This window comes from Mastomys coucha, unplaced genomic scaffold (genome assembly GCF_008632895.1).
Source record: "Mastomys coucha isolate ucsf_1 unplaced genomic scaffold, UCSF_Mcou_1 pScaffold16, whole genome shotgun sequence".
In the NCBI taxonomy this organism is placed as follows: Eukaryota; Metazoa; Chordata; class Mammalia; order Rodentia; family Muridae; genus Mastomys; species Mastomys coucha.
Genome location: NW_022196898.1, coordinates 60,918,712 through 60,942,576, shown reverse-complemented (window position 1 = coordinate 60,942,576; position 23,865 = coordinate 60,918,712).

Genomic DNA, 23,865 nt, shown 5'->3' with positions numbered 1-23,865 from the left:
CCTTCAAGTACTATATTGAATAAATACAGAAAGAGTGGGCATTCTTGTCTTGTCCCTCATTTTAGTGGGATTGCTTTAAGTATCTCCTCATTTAATTATATACTGCCTGTTGATTTGTTGTGTACTTACACCCAACTAATGAACAAAAGCTGGGGACCTTTGTGATTGAATTATGGAAAAGCTGGAAGAAGCTGAGGAGGAAGGCTATGTCATAGGTTGATCAGCAGTTTTAACTAACCTGGACCTTAGAGTAGGGAGGTCTGGTGGGGTAGGGGTGCGAGTGGGGACATCCTCTTGGAGATGGAGAAGAAAGAATAGAATGAGGAATTGTCAGAGGGTAGACCAGGAATGGGATCACCACTGGACTCTAAAAAAATGATTAAAGAATAATAACTTTAAAAATGAGGAAAACGAAACAATGAAATAAAACAAACTTGTTCTTTTGGAATGTCCTTCACTATAGCTTTGAATGAGATAAGATCTTTCAATTTCATTTGTTTTCCACTAATTTCATATTTAACCACAGAATACATCAACAAATCAGTTCAGAACCATCTATTAAATATTCTATGCCAGGCTGTCTGCCAGCTCCCATAGAGCATTGGATAGCTTAGTCAGCTTTAGTGGTTAGGTAGCTTTAGGAAATGTTAAGTCTCTGAATATGAATGAAGGCAGACAGACTTTCTTAGGCAGCTCTCACATTTCCTTGGCTGTAGAACAACAGAAACAGCTTAGTTCCTGGATTCAGTATTTTTGGTAATGACTCTGTGTGTTGTTTTAACTTGATTGCTTTATGGTGAAGGCAATCAACAATATAGAACTCTGAATGAAGACACATGGACCTATGAACAAAAATGCAGTCTTACATAGTAGAAGTTAATTTTGTGAAGAATGAAGTTTCCTAATTTATAAATATTTAAACATTATGAAAACATGAGATTATAAAATATGTGTCACTAATTAAGTAATATATAGAAGTAGTTTTTTCAACATTGTTTAAAAATTATAAGAAATACTTGCTAAGATTGTGTATATTATCTGTTTAGTTATTGTTTTAGGCTCACACAACTTAATAATGAAAGATTATTAAAGGACATGTCTATAAAATCCAATTAAAACATATTTAAAAATTTTAATACAATGACTTCCTAAAAATTGGTTTAAATTTAAGAATGGAGAAGCATCTCAAAATGTTAGAGAAAAAGTTGCTTGATAAACAATTGTACATTCTTGGTTTCTTAAAAATGTAATGTTCAAATTATTGTCTATATGATATATTTCTTATAACTCATATCCTGAAGTTAATTAATTTTTTCACTTTGAAATATTTTGACATAAAAACAATTGAAATAAAATATTCTAGTGGGTCACCCTCAAGTCTTTGTCTTGAAAGAACTTGAAATATGGCATTTTTTATAAAGGACTTTGTAAGTTAGTGAAGAGATGATCCAGAGATAATGCCTTCTGAATAAAGGTAGAGACTCATCATATGTACCTAAGAAGAAATTTGATTATTTATTGGCTTTGTTCTTTTATTTTATTATCTAATTACTAATTGGTGGCCTGTGTCTCTCTGCTGCTGATGCCTGGGCTGCATGATGCGTTAGTTAAAAGGAGGCAAGGCATAGTAGTAAGATATTTTATTACAGGAAAGAGAAAAGAAGCTGGCCATGACCCTGTGGAGAGAAAGAAAGGAGAAGGAGAGGAGAAGCGAAGGAGAGAGAGAGGGCAAGAGAGGAAGAAAGCAAGAGAGCAGGAAAGAAAGGAGAGCAAGAGAACAGGAGAGGAAGCAAGAGCAAGGGAGGAGAGCAAGAGAGAGAGGAGGGGGCAAATCACCCCTTATATTGTGAGGTGGAGCTATCTGTCTGAGGTGGTGCATACCTAGCTGTGGTGACATGATTGGGAGTAGGGTCCAGCTAGAATGCTAGGAACTTGGGGCATTGGCTATGTGACAGAACACACATCTCCTTCCTGGGGGCGGGGGAGGGGCGGTTGTGAGAGGTTGTGACTGAAACAGGAGCCAGGGACTCAGGAGTCAATGGCAGAACTCCTTCTGTCCCTTGCAGGAAAAAATCACCCACTGGAGCTCTGGAATTCCAGACCTATACTTGACTGTGCCAGATTGCCTGAACAGACCACTGCTCCACAACTAATTATTTATCTGATAATTCCAAACTTGTGAAATATGAACATTTTATTCTTTTTTCTAGGAATCAATTTTACTATCTGTTATAAAAGAGCAATGCTTTTTTGCTATCTAAATTGGCATTGAAAATAAGAAAAAAAAACCCTAACAATAAAAAGCTCCATGTATTCATAGTGATTGCAAATGGCCCTACCCAGATTTTTTCATCATAGAATCTTGAATTACTCAAGACTGTGAATTAAATGCAAATTCTTCTTTGTCAGATTATATCATATATAACAAGAAACCTGGCCATTGATTGGACTAGTAATAAAACACTGAGTTATTTGAAAGTTGTGTTTATACTAATTCAATGATAGATATTGAAAGGAAGCTCGAGGGCTGATGAGATGGCTCAATGATTAGGAGCACATACTGTTCTTGCAGAGGATGTCTATTCAGTTCCCATCACCCACATGAGGCACCTTACAACTACCTCTAATAATCCTGTTACTCCAGAGATTGGATATCTGTGGACTTCACTGGCATCTGCGTTTACATGCATATGCCCATCTCAAATACACATGCATGCATAGAATTAAAATAATAAGACACCACTTAAAGAAATCTTAAAAATATTGAAAAGGTTCATCTCTTCAATTTTAATGAAACTACTTGGTCAGTAACTGTTTTTGTATTCTGAGTATTAATATATGCTAGGCATTTCTCCCAGGAGAAATAAGGTACAGAAATACTGCTGAAGCACCTTGACTCACAAAACCATACAGAAGATTCACAAGGTGCTGCACTGTCTTCTCTTTGTCCCTCTTGCCCATTTGCTAATCATGGCTAATGACTTTGAAAAGAATGGTTCTTAACCATAAAGCTCCATCAAACTGCCTAGGAGAGTTTTGACAATGATGGATCTCACCTTATTTAAGTAACCTGAGAAGTTAGTGTTAGGATGAGAAGTTCTTACATTTACACAGGTGATCCTTATGTACAATCAAAGAGTAATGTGCTTATTTAATGTTAGTGTATTAAACTATATACATACCACAAAGTATAAAATTATGAGCTATGCTGTTTAATTTTGAATATCTATGGTTCTTTTTTCTTAGTTTCTTTGTTTTTATGGGAAATTGTATGCAGCACTCCATATTTAAATGAAATGCCACATTAATTGGTCTGTAAACTAGTAATGCTGTGTTATTGAATATATCTGAGATGGAAGATAGCATGTTGAAAATGTTTACTGGTTTATTAGGAAAAGTAGAAGGAAGAAGAAAATGAGGCAATCAATCACATTCTGAGTATGTTCCCAGAATTACTGAAGCAGGCAATCTTAAGATGGCGTCTAGAATCTGTGTTTTTTTTAGGTTTTCCAGGTGGTTTTAGTGTATACTAAAGTTTAATACATTGATTTTTTAAAAATGACTATTTCTAAGCATTTAAGAAGCTCCTGTAAATTTGTATTTTTTATTATATGTTTAAAACTGAACCATGCAGAAATCTGAACTGGGGCAAAAAAGAAAAAAAAAACAGGAAAACACATAATACAAAGTGTAAGTAATTTAAATACTATCAATTGAATTTTTTCCTGTGGGGATTCATTCTACTTCCATAGCAGAGAAATCATCATTTAAAGTTTAACATTAACATCTAGAATTTAACTAAGCATAGTTAGAATTCTATAAATTTCATTAGGTAAATTTGTAAAAAACAAATCTGTACACTATCATTTTTGTGTATCTATTTTTTATCTATTTCTTCCAATGTTTAACAAGAAAACCTCAAATTAAGTGAGGCGATGATGTCAAATAGCATCCTTTGAAGTGAATGTATCCTCAGAGATAGAGGGTTTAAATTCAGAAAAAAAGAGACATGGAAACTAAATTCCAAATCAAATCCTTTGTTGGATAAGCTCTTTATCAACTCTTCTTGTTGGCTATAATATCAGTAATACTTTGTTTGATAGTTCCTTAGGAATAAATCGAAAAGGTGTTCTTAAACATTTTAGTCAACCTTAACCTTATTTTTCCCACAAACTGATACTTTTAAATTGTCACACTAAGTCTTTGTTATTTATTGTCCAAATCTATTCTGGAGAGTCCATGAATGTATCAGATTACTTAGAGGAGTTTAGGTGACTCAGCTGTATCACCAAATATCCACTCTGAGGGTGTCATGGACCGGGTTTGTTATGGGGATCCCGATTTCCACGGGATGAGAATTCTGGTCAGGTGGGCAATAAATCAGCAGATGACAGACAGACTCGATACAAGGGTGTGGTGAATCTGAATGTATTTGTACAAGGTGAAATTCAGGCTTAAATAGCATACAGCAAGCAGGGCAGATGACAAGAGTCACATAGGTGGGCGAGTGTTACAGCAAGGTCAATAGAATCCAGGTGCAAGACTCAGGTCATGTAGGCAAGTGACTCCCACATCAAAGTCAGTAGGGTCTGGTAGCCAGGTGTGAAGCAGGCAGAAGAGCTGTGGAGCCCTCCCTGCTGGGGCTATTTTGGTATTCCTATGCTAATTCTCTGGTTCTGCTGGAGGTAAGGACTAGGAGATTCTGATCTAGCATTTCCTGCTAATTCTCTGCTTCTTGCTGGAGGCAAGCACCAGGAAGTTCTGATCTAACAGTTCTAGCTAATGTCCTTGAGTGAGGGAAGCCCTTTGATTGCTCTCTAATATGTAAAACAGTTCTGACTATTGTGGGACTGCCCTAAGGAATGTGCTTGACCTCTGTTGCTAGCTCTGAGGAAAACCTATCTGATAAGGCAGATTCCTTGAGAGAAATTCCAAGCTAAGGACAGCTTGGAATTAGATTAGGATAGGTTGGAAACATTGTGCTGACCAGGAAATGATGCCCAATCTTAGCCATTTACGAATCATTTCTTGGGATAACTTTATGTCTAAATATGAGGGCATGTTGACGATTGGAAAGCCTAATCTGGAACACGTCTGAATTAGGAGATGCCAGCAACTGTCTGAATATCCAGGAGGCACAAGCTCCCTTTTGAGGCCATAATGCCTCTTGTCCTTGATCAGGCTTTTACCCCCGATCCTGCAGATGTAACTGGTGTAGACAACTGGGCATGGCATGAGGGTAATAACCCAAATCCAAGATCAAAGAGTTCCCTGTCTAATTTGTAGTCAGTTCGGCTCACTGCTTACACAGTCTTGAAGGGAAACTTTGTAAATCTTGGAACAATGAATTTCTTGAGTTTACTGAGTTTTATTAACATCCTAAGTCTTATAATTTCATTTTAATATCTATCTATCTATCTATCTATCTATCTATCTATCTATCTATCTATCTATCTGTCCTTAGCATTATTGGTCTGTCAGCTCCCTCCAGGAGGAAACACTTCACTTGGGAGAAAATAGGTATACAACCCCATACTACATTCAACTTCTTTGAGAACAACTTTTTATATATTTTTTTATCTTTTTTAGATAGAGCATATGAATAAAATCATGTAGTGGCTGTTTTTATGTACTTGCTTTTCAAATTATTACATTTTGCATTATAATATTTCAATTAATTTCTATATGGAAACTTCAAGTTCATCTGGTATCCACTGTCTCCATGACCGGGATCCCTCCCACTCCCCAACCTATTTCAGATAGAGTTCTGTGTATGGACCTACAAAAGAACAGGGAAATCTCTGCTATTCCTCTTTGTCATATAAATTGTTGTAAAGGTAAGATTATTTTTCTCTGGAGAGGAATAACAATGTTTGATATCCTTCACTGCATAATTGTCATACAATGAAAAATCCACATAATTTTAATTTTGACTAGATAACTGTAGATGAAAAATCTGTTTGGATTACTTAATGCTAGGATATAAATCAATCTTACATGAGACATAAATTATTTCTGACATGCTACTGAGATTTGGAAGTTTTTCCTTTACATAATATCTGTGTAAATGAAAAGGAAAGTAGGTATCATTAGGAATGTCGCCAATATTTTAGTTATTTACTACTCTGTAAAATCACATTACTTATGAAAAACTATGGTGACTTTTCAAAGTGACTTAACATCCAACACTGAGTTTGAGCTCTGTTATCACTGAAGACAATCAGATTCCTAGTTTCCTTTAGAACCCAGCATAGTAGTCCAGAAAACTAATTTGATGGTTATCTCAAATATAACTTTACTCTCAAGTTTTAGGCTGAAATTCCATGAGAATTCATGCACCAAAATTTTGTTTTCATTACAATATATACTCAATATATAACAATATATAGATACAAAAAGTATCAACATGGAAAAAATATCTCATTCAAATCAATCAACTCTCAAATTCAAAATGATCAACTAAATTAACATCCTCTAGAATAATTCATAAACACAAGGAATCTCCTTTTGAAGAAGGTCATGAGCTGTTATATTGGATAATGCCATTGCTTGTTAATGGTTTTCTTTTCGGTTGTGTTTTGTCAACATTTTTGAATGATGTTATATCAGTTAAGTTAATGCTATTTCAGTTTTCAGTGGAAAACTGTAATCATTAACTCCTAATGCATTTCATCACAGGTATGTTTAATAATTTACTTTATGGTTTAATTATTTAAAAGTGAAAAATTGATTTTAAATAGAGGCCAAACAGAGAAGGGATATATATTAACCCATAGAATATTAATATATTTGAGTGGATGCATGGAGAATTGCAGGGATTTGGACTGTCTTTAAAAAGAGAAGGACAATGAAGAATTTCTAGGCTTAGATGTGCTTCAAATTCAGTATAGTAACACTAGAAATCTTCATGTATTTGCAGAGTTGTGCCTGTCCTGTTTTGATGTGTTTATAGAAGTTAATAGTTAAAATTAAGAACTGCCAAGAAGTTCAGGAGAGTAAAAAAGAACATGACTTTATAGATGCATGACACATATCTGCTTGGTTTTCAGAGCAAAAGGTATATCCAAGGGAAAGCCTGTCCTTTTCAGTTATAGCCATGCTCTCTTTGGAGCCATTTATGGCTCAGAATTACAGATGTACAGCTATTTTTAATGCCCCTTAGAGAAAGTTCTACAACTTGAATTCATGGCTCTCTAAAATATGCAACTTGTTAGAAATGAAGCTCATTGATAAGGTTGACCTAAATTCTAGGAATAGAGGGAAGTTAAACACTGAATCTGGTTAACAACATTAAAAATAGTGCTAAGGTTCTAATATAAATACAAGCTCATTGGCTGTGTTTCACTTTTATTGTTTAATTGAATATAAATTGTTGCTGGTGACTTTCTAAATTAATCCTAATGCTTATGGCCTCAGGTATCATTTAGTAGTAAACTTACATTTTCCTTTTTAGTATTGACAATCCTGATGAGACAAGTTATATTAAATATATTCTTAAATATGAAGTTTCACTTGGGATTTGTCATAAATTTAAGGGAAATGTGTTTTTTTTCCAAGTCATAGAATCTTTATATTTTGCCCATAAATCAGTTCAGCAGGATTATTCCCTAATTGCCTTCCCTTTCTCCGATCCTCTATTATATCCTATATATATGCTTTAATAAAACGCTGGAAGCAGCATCATCTTGGTTCACCATTAAATTGTCTAATTTTGGAAAAGTCACTCTTTTAGATGGCTGGATATAGACAAGTTTCACAATTCTTCAACTCCATGTGTTTAATACAGCATGACAGGTCATGGTTGCAGGGAGAGATGAATGTCATGTACCAGCACAAGAATGCAGCAGTAGTCAGAGTCCAAGTAGAACATAAAAAAAAAGGAGCCTTTAAAAATAAATTTAAAAATATGCCACAAACAAATAAACAACAAATAATCAAATCAACAATCTGACCTCTTATATCTAGTGTTCTACCTCATGCTTTTCTGATAGCAAAGTAAACATCCCCACTCAGTAAGGAAAAAACAAATAGAATCAAAAGAAGGAAAGAACATTTTCATGAGCTTCAAGCATGCAAAATTTGCAGTTCTACAAACTCTAGTTTATTATGAACCATCTGCTATCTACACAGCCAGTAGATATTCCAGAAGGATCTCCTAGAGTTCCTAGCCTGCCTAGTTGTGCTATGGAGGGGGAACTATCTTGAAAGAAGTTCCCTCCTACCATTAAACATGTAAAGAGGAATTACACTAACCTATGTATTTTTATACTGGCAACTTTCAGCATTCCCACTCTAGGAATCAGTGTGATACCCAGATAGATATTGAGAAACATGACTTTCACTACATATTGCTTTACTTTTATCATATCTACCCTAACTCAAAAGACATCGCTAGAAGTAAAGTCTCTTCCCAGGCATTTCTTACACTTCTATCTGTACTGACAGACTTCCTGTGGCACAAAACAATATTAATTTGGATGATTCACAGTCTTTCTGAACTAGCAGCAGCTAGTCTTTTTGTAGTCATATTGCCTCCACGGTATTTTGCCCAGATAAGGCTCAGACAAGGCTTGACAAGATAAAGCCCCATTCAGTCTGCTGACAGCAAACATATAAAGAAATTTTATGAATAAAAGATAAAAAATACTAGTCACCAGACCTAAAGTAACACAATATCAACAGAATAATTAAAAATTAGCAATGAGCAAATCATTTATGTTTAATAAACCCATAAACTTTAATGGGGAAAGAAAAGAAAGAAAGGAACACACTATTAAAATTAACTACGAGAAATAAAACAAAGTTATAGGAATTATTATATATTTCTCAGTAGTAATAGTAAGTGTAAGTAGTCTTAACACTCCAAAAAAAAATACATAGATTGATTTAGGTGATCATAGAATAAAAACAACTGGCTTGTTGTTTTTAATAAACACACTCTACTAGCATAGACAGTAAGTGAAAAGACAGAAAATAAAATTCTAAACAAAGGAAATCTGAAAATAAGCTGAAGTAGTTATATTAATATCCGTCAATATAAGCACAAAGGAAATGAATTCAAAGGAGGTAATATATTAATCCTCACTAAAAGTAAGGATTGAAGCTGTATTTGCACAGAAGACTGGCTTGCCTGTTTAATTAGGAAATTCATGCTTGTGAATATGGAGTTAAAATGATTCAGATATAAAAAGTAGGAAATTTCAATGATCAACTCTTATAAATAGATTAATCATTTATACAAAATTTCACCAAGAAATTTCCCAGTAAAACTACATCATTCGTCAAATGGACTTAATGGCCAACTCTAGAGTATTTACTCCAGGTGTAGAGTGCCTGTTCCCATCAGAAGTCCATGAAACTTTGTCGGAAAGATTGTATATTATGCCAGAAGCAAGGCTAATCATGTAAAAACTGAAAGAATTTTCTGTATCTTTTAAGAAAATAGTAGAATAAAATTAAAATCTAATGACATTAGAAAGCATCCCAATGTAGAGATTGAATATATGCTTTGAAAAATGAATAGATCATTGAATAAATGAAGAAATAAAAAATGTTCTAGAATTAAACAAAAATGGAATTAGTATATTCAGTCTTCTGTTTCTAACTAAATTCATTCAAAGAAGGATGCTTAAATATAAAAATGTCTATATTAAGTGAACTAATGTAAGCTAATTATATATGTATATATACATATTGCTATTGGTATGTAATTATATATCTATATAGTGTTTATGCTGCTACATCTTGATATAATAAATTTCAACAAAAGATGTCTAGGATTTCTAATGAGCACATATTTTATTGATCAGAATAGACATCAAAAAGTAAAAATATATTTTTATCAAAACCAGAAAAGTGTACCTGAAAAAACCCAGACCAAAAAAAAAACCAAAAAAAAAACAAAAAAAAAAACCAAACAAACATTACTGGAGAGAAACAATTAAGTTGAATGGAAATAAGAAATATTTTAACTCAATGTCAAGTGAGGAATGATACAAACAATTTCAAAGTAAGGAAAGAATATAAGTAGATATATAGCAAGTAGTTTAATTGAAGTGATTATAATGAGTGCCCCACTAAGACAGCTCAGGATGAAATGGATTCACTAGTATTTTCCAATACACTTGACACCTTACAGAAGAACTAACACCATTGCTCTTTAAACAGTTTCTTAGACAAGAAATAGAAAGGATTCCTCCAAGTTTAATCCAACAATTTATCATTTTCATGATGCACAATCGATGCCAGACTAACAAATGCACACACACACATACACAGACACATACATACACATGCACACACACATACACACACACACATACACATACACAAAGAGAGAGAGAGAGAGAGAGAGAGAGAGAGAGAGAGAGAGAGAGAGAGAACAGAATGGGTAGATTTCCTTGATAAAAATAGCCAAACCCCACAAATAACAAATGAAAAAAAAAAGCAACTAAAAATCCTCAATAAAATATTTGCAAATCAATTTAGCAACAAATTAAAAGAACCATAATACCATGAGTGAAATGGCTTTATTTAGGACTTTACATAAGTTTCAGCACACACTATTCATAAATTTAATACAGCATATATATGTGTATATATATGTATATATGTGTATATATGTAAGCACACACACACAAATATATGTGCATGTGTGTGTATACATAAAATCAGTGACAAGACTCACATGATCATTTAACTTGATATAAAATAAACCTTGACCCAAATCAATATTCTTTCCTACTAAAATCCCTAAAGAAACTAATAATACAATGGTGATATTTTAACAAATAAAAACTATGTGTGACAGATTGAAAACCAATTTTATACTAAATGGAGAAAGCCAGAAAGTATTTGCTTTAAAATTAGGAATGATGGAAGTTTCCCTCTATTACTTTTTTATCGTAAATAGGTTGATTTCATTTTTATATCATATATTCCTTTTTAGTGCCTTACTTATCTGGATAAGATTTCAATCCCTATGCCTTTTCATTGATAATAGGAAAGTCTCAAGAAAGTACACCAGAAATATATTGGTTCTGATAATCACTTTCAGCAAAGTGTTGGGCTACAAGGTCACATAAAAATCAGTAGATATTTTATAAATCAACAGTGAACTGACTTAAAAAGTTAATTCCAATCCACTCAAAATAGCTTCAAGAACAGACAGGCAGGCAGCAGCAGAATCTGGGCATAAAAATAACAAAAGTGAGAGAGTCACAGAGACCTTTACTCTGAGAACAATGAAAAATATGGAAAAATATAGAGAATTATCATGTTAAAATTGGTATAATTAGTTACTAAATAAATGGTAATATTATTAAAATATTAATAAATATTAAATATAAATAATGTAATTTAAATGAAAAATTCAAAGTTATTCTTTACAACAATGAATTCATAAGAATAATATATAGGTGAAGTTCAACATGCCACCTGATATGCAACTGATATCAGGTGAAAAATAAATTGTTTTTGATGATGGTGGTGGTACACATTTTACATAATGTTAATGAATATAGTTGTGTTTTTATTTACATTTTCATGTATTGTAATTTTATGTATTTGTACAAGCTCTTTCTTTATACAGTCATCTTTAACTGCTCATTTGTTCTTCTAGAACTTTTTTGTACCATTACCACCTATCTTCTATAAAAAGGTATAATTATTATACTCCTATTTTTCATACCTCTTTCTATGAAGTAAAAGTTGTATGGATTTAAAAGGTGTAATGTTAGGTTATATGAAAGACTCAACTCTGCATCAAGAGACACCTCTTGAGTGTTTAAATAACCATACAAATACAGACATTAACTCAGAAGTATAGGATAATGTCATAACATTGTTGTATTTTTAAATATAAATATTTAGGTCCTGAGAAAATAGTTTGTTTCTGTATATCTTACATTTTCATATTAATATTTCACTACAGTGAAACATGTGCTGTGAATAGCCCTGGTGATGTCTGTATTTTGGTAGTACTTCCACTTTCCCAGGAGGAGTTGTCTGGACCAGTGGGTCACTCAGGTAACTTCTTGTGAACCTTTCCCCCCACCCCGCCCCAAAGAATAAAGGGACTAATCACTGTGTGAGTAGGCAGGACTTCCAGGTTGGATGAAGAAAGGAAACAGGAGAGAGGAAGGGGCGTTTTGGACAAGGACAGGGAGAGGGCAAGATGTAGCTACTAGTTTGTCTTACATGGCAAACACCAGAGGCTTTAGATTTAATATGGCTTACAAGATTAGAAATCTAGTTGTTGTGAGCAGCAATTGAGTTTCCATTGTTTCTGAACTAAGTTTGTGTGGCGCTTTTCCTTCGCACAATGGATTAGCTGGGTTCCAGTGAGAAAGATACAGTAGCAAAGGTTGGGTTGCTAGATGTGAACCACAAAGGCCTTGGGGGTTTTGGAGCATGGGACTGGTGTGGTAGCAACCAGCCAGTGGGAATTTAGCAAGCTGGGTGGAGAGATTTTGGAGCTCTGAGTCAGAAAGTCTCCACAAGATAACTCGTCAGCGAAACTACCGGCGCTGAGAGTACTGGACCCAGGTACGGGAAAATGGTGTCTTTTTAATACTTTCCACAACAAACATGTTTTACAAATCCATTTCTCTACAAACTATTTGGCTCTTGGTTTTTTATTTTGAACAATAAATATGTTATTATTAGAAACTACTATGCATTAATTCATTCATTTAATATGATTTGGTTTTGTAGACCCACATTAGAAACACAACATATTACATATAAAAGGTATATGTTACATAAGCTCATAATATTTATGTATACTACTTATTAACATTTAAAATAAAGATATAAGAGGAGCATGTGGTAGTTTGAATAAGAAAGGCCCCAAAGACTCAGATTTTATCGCTTTTTTACCAGTGAGTTAGACTATTAAGAGATGTAACCTCTTTGGAGTAGGTGTGGTCTTGTTGGAAGAAGTATGTCACTGGGAATGGGCTTTGAGGTTTCAGATGGTCAAGCCAAAATGAATGTCTTCTTCTGCTTCTGTCTTCCAATTCAGACACAGAACTCTTGTCTCCTCCAGCACTAGGTCTATCTATCAGTCACCATTATGATAGTGAATTAAACCTATCAACCTTTAAGCCAACCCTGGGTAAATGTTTTCCTCCATAAGAGTTACCATGATCTTGGTGCCTCTTCACATCGATAGAAACCCTAAGACAGGAGAGAACCTCAACTGGAAAAATGCCTCCATAAGATTTGACTGTATTCAGTGTGTTCAGGTTAATAGAGCTTTCCACAATCTACTCTTCAGAACTCCCAGAAATTTCAGAACCCTGAATTCACATCAGAAAATTTCAATCCCAAGAAATAGGAGCAATATTCATTTGTATTAGTCTTTTTAGAGGTTTTACATACTTACCTGTGCAGCAAAATGTTTAAATTTCAATTTTTAAATTATGCCAAAGAGAGCCAATTACAGCATACAAATATATTTTATTGGTAATAAGTAGTACATTTAAAATAATAATAATAATAATAATAATAATAATAAAATATCAGTAAAAAAATCTATGAACAGAGTAGGCCCCCACAGCTCTAGCAATTTAGATACTATTTTATATCAGAAAGTATTTTAAAGAAATATATTTGATTTGGTTTCAAATATACATATTTGAAAGAAAATGGCTGTTGGTGTTGAGGACTAGAGATCTACTAGCACTTTCTTTAATCACAACTATATCTCCATGGTTTCTATATAATCCTGTAGACACTGCAAAGAATACAAATCTCATCAAAACAAAACAAGCATAAACTTGTACATATTTGAAAGTAGATTGATAGCTGACTTTTCTTTGACCTAAATTATGTTACATTTTAATCTTTATATTAAAATGATTAAATTTTAATTTTTATTGTTACTAAAATTAAAGAACACTGAACAGTCTTGCATCTTAGATTTTAAAGATTTTAATAAGTATTGCAATTGTAATAAATTGTCATTTATTTTTAGATTCCAGTATAAAGTCCATGTGGCAGTTACTTTTCTGATCTTTATTTGATGATTTAGCTTAGCTTTATTTGATGATTTGATTTTAAGAGTCAAAAATGTAAGGTCTAGTACAGAATTTTTAAAAATTTAGTTAATTTTAAGTATACATTATATAAAGATATGGAATCTGTCCCATCAGATAGTAAGTAATATAAACATTTTTTTTAATTTAATCATTGCTTTCAGCTATAAAGTATGTTTTTTTTCTTAGCAATTTTCCCATTAATCCTGCTGATACATAGATAGAAAATGGCATGAAGCTGTTTTGTTCTTTACAACTCACTTTGAATTTTCTGATGACCTAGAGGTAAAATCCATTATGTCCAATTATTAGGCTCCAGGAGTCACTAGCATTTGTTTTAGGATATTGAAATAAAATATGTTACTTTTGCTTAGGGTACAATAAAATCACTTCTCAGATTTGTTAAGGCCTTTGAGTCACCTATTTGTTGATTTTCTTTGTTCCATAAGCAAAAAATTGAATTCCAAAAGGCAATAGCTGGACAAGAGGTAATCGTTTTCACATTCTACACAATGTCTCTTTGCTAAAATAGCAAAGCAGTGAATTGAAAGGCGTGAAGTCTAAACAGCATGATGCATCACACTCCTGTAGGAGGATTCCATGTTCTTGAGAAGAGGCAGATAGATCCTATGGCCAGTCCCTGTCTCCACCTTTGTTCTGTTTCTTTACTTTTATTGTCAGGGTATAGCTAGATAAGCAGTGTTGGCCTGGAATTCACATGCTACTCCAGTGTAGAATCAAACTTGCAATCTTCCTGCCTCACCTGCACAAAGGTCAGAGTTAAAGGAATGCACTATCATGGCCAGATTGTGTCCTAAGCTTTATACGTCTTAGTTTTGCTTCTAGGCATATCTTATAGCAATACCAGAAAAATATGAAATGGCTATAGCTGTGATCATGCTTAAAAAAAAATACTTGTCATTTTATACAGTTAATCTTTTGGTACATGTATTTGCTTGTTTGTTTTTTCTATTCATTTATTTATTTACTTTCATGCAGCACATTTTGATCATATTTTTCCTCCCTCAACTCCTTTCACATGCTCCTCACCCAAAACACACAAACTTTGGTGACAAACAAAAATCTGCACAGGTTCAAGCCAAATAAGAAGACCTGAGGTCTCACCCCTAATCAAGAAGATATTTGCAATTGATATGTGTTTCAAATGGGAAAGTGTTTTTCTCCAATGTAGTATCACTGGATATATCACTCATACCCTAGGCAGGGCATGACCAGCTTTCATGTATGTATGTATGTATGTATGTATGTATGTATGTGTGTGTGTATTTATTTATCTACTTAATATAACCTTTGTTTCTATATTGTCTTTTGTCTTGGTAATTTTTATCTTATTGTTAGTTGTTGCTGTTTTATAATTCACTTGGGTGTGTGTGTGTTTTCACTGACAGAAAAGGTATATTTTAAAAAAAAAACGTCTAAGTATATGCATGCATATGTGTCTGTTTGTGTAGGCATAGTATGGATTAGTGTTATTTCCATGGAGGCCAGAGGAGAGCACTCGAGCCTGAGAAGTTCAGTAGGTTGTGAGTTCCTGGGCTGCTTGGTTTGGACAATTTGACAGATTTTAGGAAGATGAATCTTAATTGATAAAATCTCTTCATATGGTTTGTTTTTCGGCAAGAATGTTGCGGGAAATATTAAAAACTGGAACCCGACAACTCTCCGCAGGACTACACCATGCTCCTGCTAGCCCCCGCAGCATCTGGCTAGCTTGTCCTTCGCTAGCCCCCTCAGGATTTGACTAGCTTGTCCTTTGATCCACTAGTTCCCTCTGCTATAATCCCCTGTAACCAGCGGTCCCAGGTCCCACACTCTACTAACCAAACAGATCTGCCATCCTCGCTGTTTGGCAACACAATACCCAGTACCCTGGTAGAATCATGACTCTTAAAGCTTGATTAACCAATCTTATTTATGTATTAATAATAACACAATTTACAAGTTGCCAGTACAATAATTTTAGAGCCAATTGATAATGACAAAAGTTTTATCCCTATATTTCTAAACTTGTGAAATCACAGCTACTTGTGGCTGATAAATGCCACTTAGATACATGTCGGAAGCCATCTTGGTTGTCATCCTCCTACTCTTGTCACACTCCCTCTCTCTGCCACTGAGCTCCGCCTCCCTTTTCCTGTCCAATCACAGGCTTCCCAGGGCTCTAATATGACTGGATAGGGAAAATCCTGTTTTGATTTTGTTTTGATTAGTGGATGATGCAGGAGGTCCAGCTCAATGTGGGAGGTGCCAACCCTGAAGATGGGGTCCTGGATGGAATATGAAGGCAGGCAGAGTCAGCAGTAGCGAGCAGGCCACTTAGCAGTCTTTCTCAATGATTTTTGCTTCCGATCCTACGTGCTGTTTTCATCTTGGCTTGCTTCATGTACCATGACCCTGGATATGTAATGTAAATACACCATTTCTTCTCTTATTTGCTTTTATTGATGGGATTTTGTTCAATTTCTGTGAAGAACTGTGGTGAAATTTTGAAGAGGATTTCATTACATCTGTAGATTACCTCTGCTCCATAGCATGAGCATTTTCACAATATTAATCCCACATGGGAAATATTTCCATATTCTGATATCTTAGAACGTTAGCTTTAAGTAGCACTGTGATTTTAGGTTATTTTTGTTGTTGTTTTGTTTTGTTCTTTAGATTAGAAGAACTGAAGATTTCATGCTTACTATCACACACCTCTGATCTCTGAGACCACTTACCCAGAGCTTGCTCCTACCTCACTTCTCTGGCTCACTTGAGAGTTTAGCCCTTCAGTTTACTTTTTGATACTGTGAGAAAACATGGCTGCTTAGAAATAAATTATTTTAGTTTAGAAACACTGGGAGTCATCATACACTATTTTTCTATTTGCAATGTTATCTGACTCTGGAATTTCTGATAGTTATCCTATTACAGATGTGTGATGTTTATTGTTTTTATTTGTTTTGCTGCAAATACAGTAGGCTCCCAAATTACTATGTTGAACTGACGAAGTCCACACATTCATTTTTTAAAATGGCTGATTTGTTAACTTTTCATTAAGCAGAGAAACACTCTAGTCTCACTGTGTTTGACTTTCTTGTTATTGACAATGTGGAGAGGAGACAGTTTTGCAGATACAGAATTTTGCATTAATCTGATGCTGAGAGATAGGGATCTTTTTAATTTTTAATTTTCATTTTTTAAAAAAATCAACTTCTGTTTATTCCATAGCATTTATTATCTCTTTAATGTGCACTTGAATTGAGAATAAAATCTCTCAAGAGTTCATATCACTTAAAGAGAATGTAGTATTTTTAAATATATCACATATATTCACATTAAAATAGTAAACTCAAACCAATGATTTGTTTCTATTCCAACCTAAATGGATTAAATTCATTTTCACTTCCTCAACTTCCCTCCAGCCCTGTTCTTGTAACCTTACCCCTTTGCTCCCCCTCAAACTCTTGCCCCCTTCTTTAATGTTGTTAAACACATGCATACACATACACACAAACACAAACACACACACATACACACACACTCACAGAGTGTTGAATAACCAATTAATGGGCTTATGCCTGGGGAAAACTACTTTTGCTGTCATTATTCATTAATTGCCTAAAGTTATCTATGGTTGGGCCATGACTTTTCCTTCTTTCTTAGTGTATCTCTTGGCATTATTCTTGGTCAGATCTTATTTAGACAACCGTATTGTTAAGGTATAATGAGTAAAGTTTCCCTGGGGTTGTAGAAGACACACAGCAGATTTCCTGGTTCTCTGGTGACGTTCCCTCATTCTCAGCTTCAAAAGCTGTTATAAATGTATCAGTTGTGGATAGGTACCTCATGAGTTACATGTTCTCTGAATTTGACTGTGGTATTATACAATAATGTTTATTGCAAAGAGATGTTTCTTTAATATGGATGAAAGCTAGACTTGCCTGTGAGTATTAGGAGAAATATTCAGAATGCAGTTAGGAACATTTCTGGTCTAGTAAAATGAGGGTAGAAATTTCTGCTCTAAGATCCATCAACCTCAGTGGTCATAAGTAGTTGGCTAGGTTTCAAGCCCAGACACTCTTTCCCTCCTTTTTAATGCCACTTACCGTATGCTCCACATATTTTTGTCTTGGTTTACTAAATCTAAGACCTAAGATAACAAATGACAGGTATTATTTTCACAACTCAGTCTCTAACTGATGACACTGAGGCAACTTTCAAATAAATTCCATAAGTTCATATGAAGTAAATCAAAATTTGATATATGGTTTAAGAAAAATTTCTTTCTATATTTGTCATGAAATATATGTCACTATTAAGTGAAAATACCAAAATTTTCAAATAGCATACTTTCATTTTTTTAAAACCCACTTTAATAATTGTACATAAATGGTTTAAATGGTTCATTTTAGCCTACCACATGCAAGAGGTAGTAGATAGAGATATTTATAATTTATTTTAGTTTTTACTCTTTTAGTTATAATATTTAGTTTTCTTTTATCTTCTTTCATGGGTTCTACCTGAAAAAGTTGAAAAGTAGAATTTATTTCTCATACTGACTTAGAATTAGCATTTTCACATTTTCTATTCATTTCATACACACAAAAGCAACATTTTCTGAGATTGTTTGATGAGTTTACTAACTCCAAATCAGTTATATTCTCCCAGCATGACAAAATCACAATGTAGTACTCTTTCTGAACTTTGGATTTAGTTCCTACCTTGGAATATAGAGTTATAACGAAATAACCTCACCATCTGTAGGCCTGCACATCATAATATCGTTTTATCTTTATTGTCACAGCATCTCTGCACAAATTCATAACTTTATGAGAATAGACACACACTATCACCAGCTGAATCTGTCAGTAAAATGGCATTCATGATGAGTAAATTGCCCAGGAAGCTTTTACACTGAGCATGATTTTAATGATAAGTTGTACCTGTAAAAGAGTTATAAAATTTTCTAGAGTGCCTACATTTTATATTGTGGAAATGGGGAGAAATCCTTTGAAGAATTAGCATGTTCACAACCACAGAATAACAGCAACAATAACAAAAACAACACTAATTGCTAGGTATGATGTGCTAGTATTAGAAATTAACTCTAGAGAAACCAAATTTCCTTCTATAGAACCTGAACATTAGATTCACTATGAAGGGTCATCTTTATAGAATTTTTAGATAATCATGGCTGCTTTGGTTTTTGGTATATACATGTTCAAGATAATGAAAAAGTGAAATGCAAGATCTCTGAGACTTGAGAACAATGATATTTTGAAATAGAAACGTTGAAAAGTAATCCAGGAGTCAGTAAACATAAGCCAACCCATCTATTTGAATTTTTAACTGACTCAAAATCATTTTACATTTACAGGCTATTAACATAGTTGGGTATGAAGAAACTCACAAAGCTAAGTACCTTTAGGCATCAATATGAGGAAGAGATAGCTGAACTCTAAAAAGGCATAGAGAACCTGCTAGATTATCACTTGTCAACTTCTGACTTAACCTACATATTTGTCCATTAAAAATACTTTTTTAACATTATCTTATGTATTCTTGGTCTTTAGGAAGATGATGGTAAAATGCACACTATCAGGAAAAGACGTTTGTTTACAAAGAAATCATCATGTATATAGACTTCAAGTTAACAGATGGCATTGATAAGATGAGGTGATAGCTATCATAATGAAGAAAATGCAGGAAGAATTAACACAATGAGAATTCTGTCAGTCACGTCTAACAGTGAGTGATAGGAACAACACTCACTAAGAATTGTTGCACCAAAAAGAGGGGCCTGGTATTGAGGCCTGGGTCTCTCTCTCTCCCTGGTGCTGAGGCCTGTGGCTGGGGTGCGCATTAGTTAAAAGGGAGGCAATGTATAAATGAGATATTTTATTGTAGGAAGGAGAAAATAGGCCAGTCAAGTAGAGAGAAGGGAAGGAGAGAGAAGAAAAGGAGAGGAAGGAAAGAGAGGGAGAGAGAAAAGAGAGGAAGAAAGCAAGAGAGCTAGAAGGCAAGAGAAGAGAACAAAAAGCAAGAGAGGAGAGGAGACAAGAGAGGGAGAGCAGAGACAAAGAGCAAGAGAGTGAGGAGGAAGAGCAAGAGAGAGAGGAGGAGGGCAATTAGCCCCTTTTATTGTATGGGGCGTGGCATGTCTGGCTTGTGGTCAGATGACTGGGGATAGCATCCATCTAGAATTCTGGGAGCTTGGGGCATTGTCTGACTGATAGAGCACACATCTCCTGCAGGTGCATCTGTGAGGGGTTGTGACTGAAACAGGAACCAAAGACTCAGGAGTGATAGCCAAGCTCCTTCCACCCCCTGCAAGCAGAAAACTGCTCACAGAGGCTCCAGGGCTCAAAGCCAGCCAAATACTCTACTGAGCTTAAGTTACCTGAGCAGACCACTACCCCACAATGCCCTACAAAGAATAATTTGGGGGCTTAATTGTAAGAAATTTGAATATTTTGAAAGGTATAAAAAGATTGCAGTTGGATGAGAATTTTCTTGAAAAATTTCCTGAAAATATTTTTTCAGGCAATATACTCTGATCAGTTTATCCTTCCTCATCTTCTCTTAGCTACTTTTCAAATCTCCATCTATCCAAGTTTACTCCTTTCTCCCTATCTTTAGAAAACAGACAACAAACAAACAAAATAACATAAAAAATAAAGAAAAATCATGAAGAATATACATACACAGTCTCTCTCTGAATTGTCTCACACAGTTCAGAAAATTTGAATATGTACTTTCATGACCAATGATAAAAAGGTAAATTCAATTGTTAATGTGTTATTTTGATACATTGTTATATAGAACATTCATATGCCACTGAATTTTAAATAAAATATTCCCTAAGTTTTCATTTAGTGATTGTAAAAGCTTTTCTAATGACTTAATTCAGAACCTGTTAAGTATTAAGTAAACAAAACTATAAATATTTATAGCAATGAATATTATTAAACTCTTTTTAAACATTCATATTTCAAGTGGCCTCTAGCTTCTATATTTTGACCAGGTACCATGTACAAACAACTGATTATGAGGGATAAACCTTCCTGTTTTGTCTTCTATTGTCACCATAGTATCGTTAAATATTCAGACCATCTTCTTCTAAGAAACTTCTAAAGTTGTAAGATTGGAAAAATTAAGAGAAAAGTCTTTTGTAAATCTGTCTGCAATTGGAGAATATCATATCAGAAGACACATCATTATCTACCTCCCAACCTGCAAATATTCAAACACTATGTTGAAGTTTCGGGGAAGAGCTTCTCAACTGTATTTACTGCTACAGTTCTTAATAACTTTACAAATTCATGTCTTTAGTAATGCTTCTCAGTAGATCCTCATGTCTAGGACTGTCACAGGTCACACAGGTCTTCTCTGCCTCATTGCTTTGCTGAAATTGTCAATGTAATTTTGTTCTTTTTAAAGAGGGATCACATGGATTAAGATCCATTATAATGAATCCTTGTAAGTAGTTGGAGATCAACATAAGAGTGATCTCACTTTACTGTGAGCTCTTTATGTAGGAGTGGGAAGCAATATATGGAAGGCTTCATTACTGGTGCTATCAGAAGAGAACACGTGTTTTAACCCAACTGTGACTCAAACAAGACAAACAGAGGAATTTTTAGTTATCAACGTCCAAACCTGGAAGATTTAAGCCTATTAAGAAGGGACAAAGGAACATGTAATAAATGCATAGTTCTGAGAAGGCAGGGGAAACTATGACTTTTATTCTATAGCAAACAAGCAAAAGTCCCCAAAACAGAACTAAAAATATGGTAGTTGGATTCTGTTTTATGGATTTCGAACATTACTTTTCCAGGGCCAGAGCACTTACCTATGGGCAATCACTGAATAATTTCCCTCAGCTCAAGCATTGCCCCTATCTGGATTGGAATTGTTTCTCTGAGTAAACAGCATAGCCCAAAGACAGCCACCACTTCTCTGTTCAAAGTGGAAGTCACACTTTGCTTGAGAGAACTGTTCTTCCATGCATCCCTTTTAAAAGATACAGTCTCCAGCTGGAGGGTGGCTCACCAGGTAAAATCAGTTACTGCTAAGCAAAAGTAAAGGATAATGGCCCCCAAGCCTAAGGTGAATGAATGAGCTTAGGGAAGGAGTATTGATAGCTATTAACATCTGTGGGATTCCAGGATCCAAAAAGCTTCTGAAAAGAAGTAATATTCCCCAGCCCCAAGAAGAAGATCTCACCTGCTAGATAAGATCACAACAACCTCTGCAGATAATTACAACTTTAAGACTCCAGAGGATAGAATCATCAACACCAAGAACTGCCTCTCCTATAACCACCGCCCCCAATGACGAGTACCACTAAGGCTTAGTAGGTAGCTCTTTGAAGAGACCTGAACTCTTTTTTTTTTTTTTCCAGACAGGGTTTCTCTGTGTAACCCTGGCTGTCCTGGAACTCACTCTGTAGACCAAGCTTGCCTCGAACTCAGAAATCCACCTGCCTCTGCCTCCCAAGTGCTGGGATTAAAGGCGTGCATTACCACCACCCGAGAGTTGAACTCTTAGTTGATAAAATTAGAAACTGATCCAATTCTGTTGGAAAATACAATTTATTCTTTCTTTTATTTCCACATGTCCTAGGACAGCCTTTAACAATAGGGATCTAAGTTCAAATACCCAGGATATATGTAAAACAAAACAAGCAAACAAACAAACAACACTTGGGTATGGTCAAACCTCTGTATCTCTAGTGTTACAAGCTGACAGTATAGAAATGCCAACCCCAGTAAGGGGTCCAAATGCTCGACCACAGTGGTGGAGACCATTGAAATCTACCACTAACTGACTGGAGCAGACTGCTGTGGAAGGAGGTTCTCCAAGTGGCACCTTGTCTCAGGTATGAGACCTGAATAGTAATTATTGGGACTGTGAAGTTAAATATTGTTGCTTTGTACCACTAAAGGTTCATGTCTATCATTGGCTTAGTGGGGAGGAAAGAAAATCCCTAACTTGATATTTTGGAAACTGTATACACCCAGAGGGAGGACAGAGCTGAAGTCCAGGCACAGGATCTAATTGTAAGAGCTAACAAGGTATAAGGAAAGCCAAAAGTGGGGTACATAACTACTCTATGACAGAATAAGAGCCATGGTAGGAAGGCTCTTGAGATCTTGAATTCTGATAATGTAGGTAGAAGGCCCCGAGTACCTGGAACACTGGAATTTTTTGTTCTTTGTATGCTGATGAAAATGATTTCTCATTATGAAGGGGCCTTGCCAGAAAAAGATTCATCACAAGCCAGTGTTTATGTTCCCAAGATCTGTCTCACCTACCTTTCCAACTGTGTATAATTATAGGAAAAAATTTCAAGTGAAGTATTGTTTTCTACTTAGAGATATTTAGTTAAAAACAAATGTTTGAGGAAAAAGTGCTTGAGTCTCAGATACAGCAATCGTTATATCCAAGCTGATATTTATTTACCATTTACTGTACTTAGACAAAGCTATGCTACTCAGTCTTGTATTAAGCAAATATGCTTGTGCAGGGGCTTGAATTTCTAACCAAAGACACAGATGACATATATGCAAAGACTTGGCTAGCATGTACAAGAATCAAAATGATGTTCCTAGGAGCTTATTCTGAGGTTCTTGGAACAAATGATACATATCCTAATTGAAAAACAAAAATCCCTGATAATGTCTCCCTGTTATGTGATATTTAATATTTTGACAGGAATTGGAAAGCAATTTTCTTTCAGATTTGTTTATTTTGTTTTAGATGAATGATAATTTGTCTGTCTGTATATAAATGCACCACACACACACCTCACATCCTT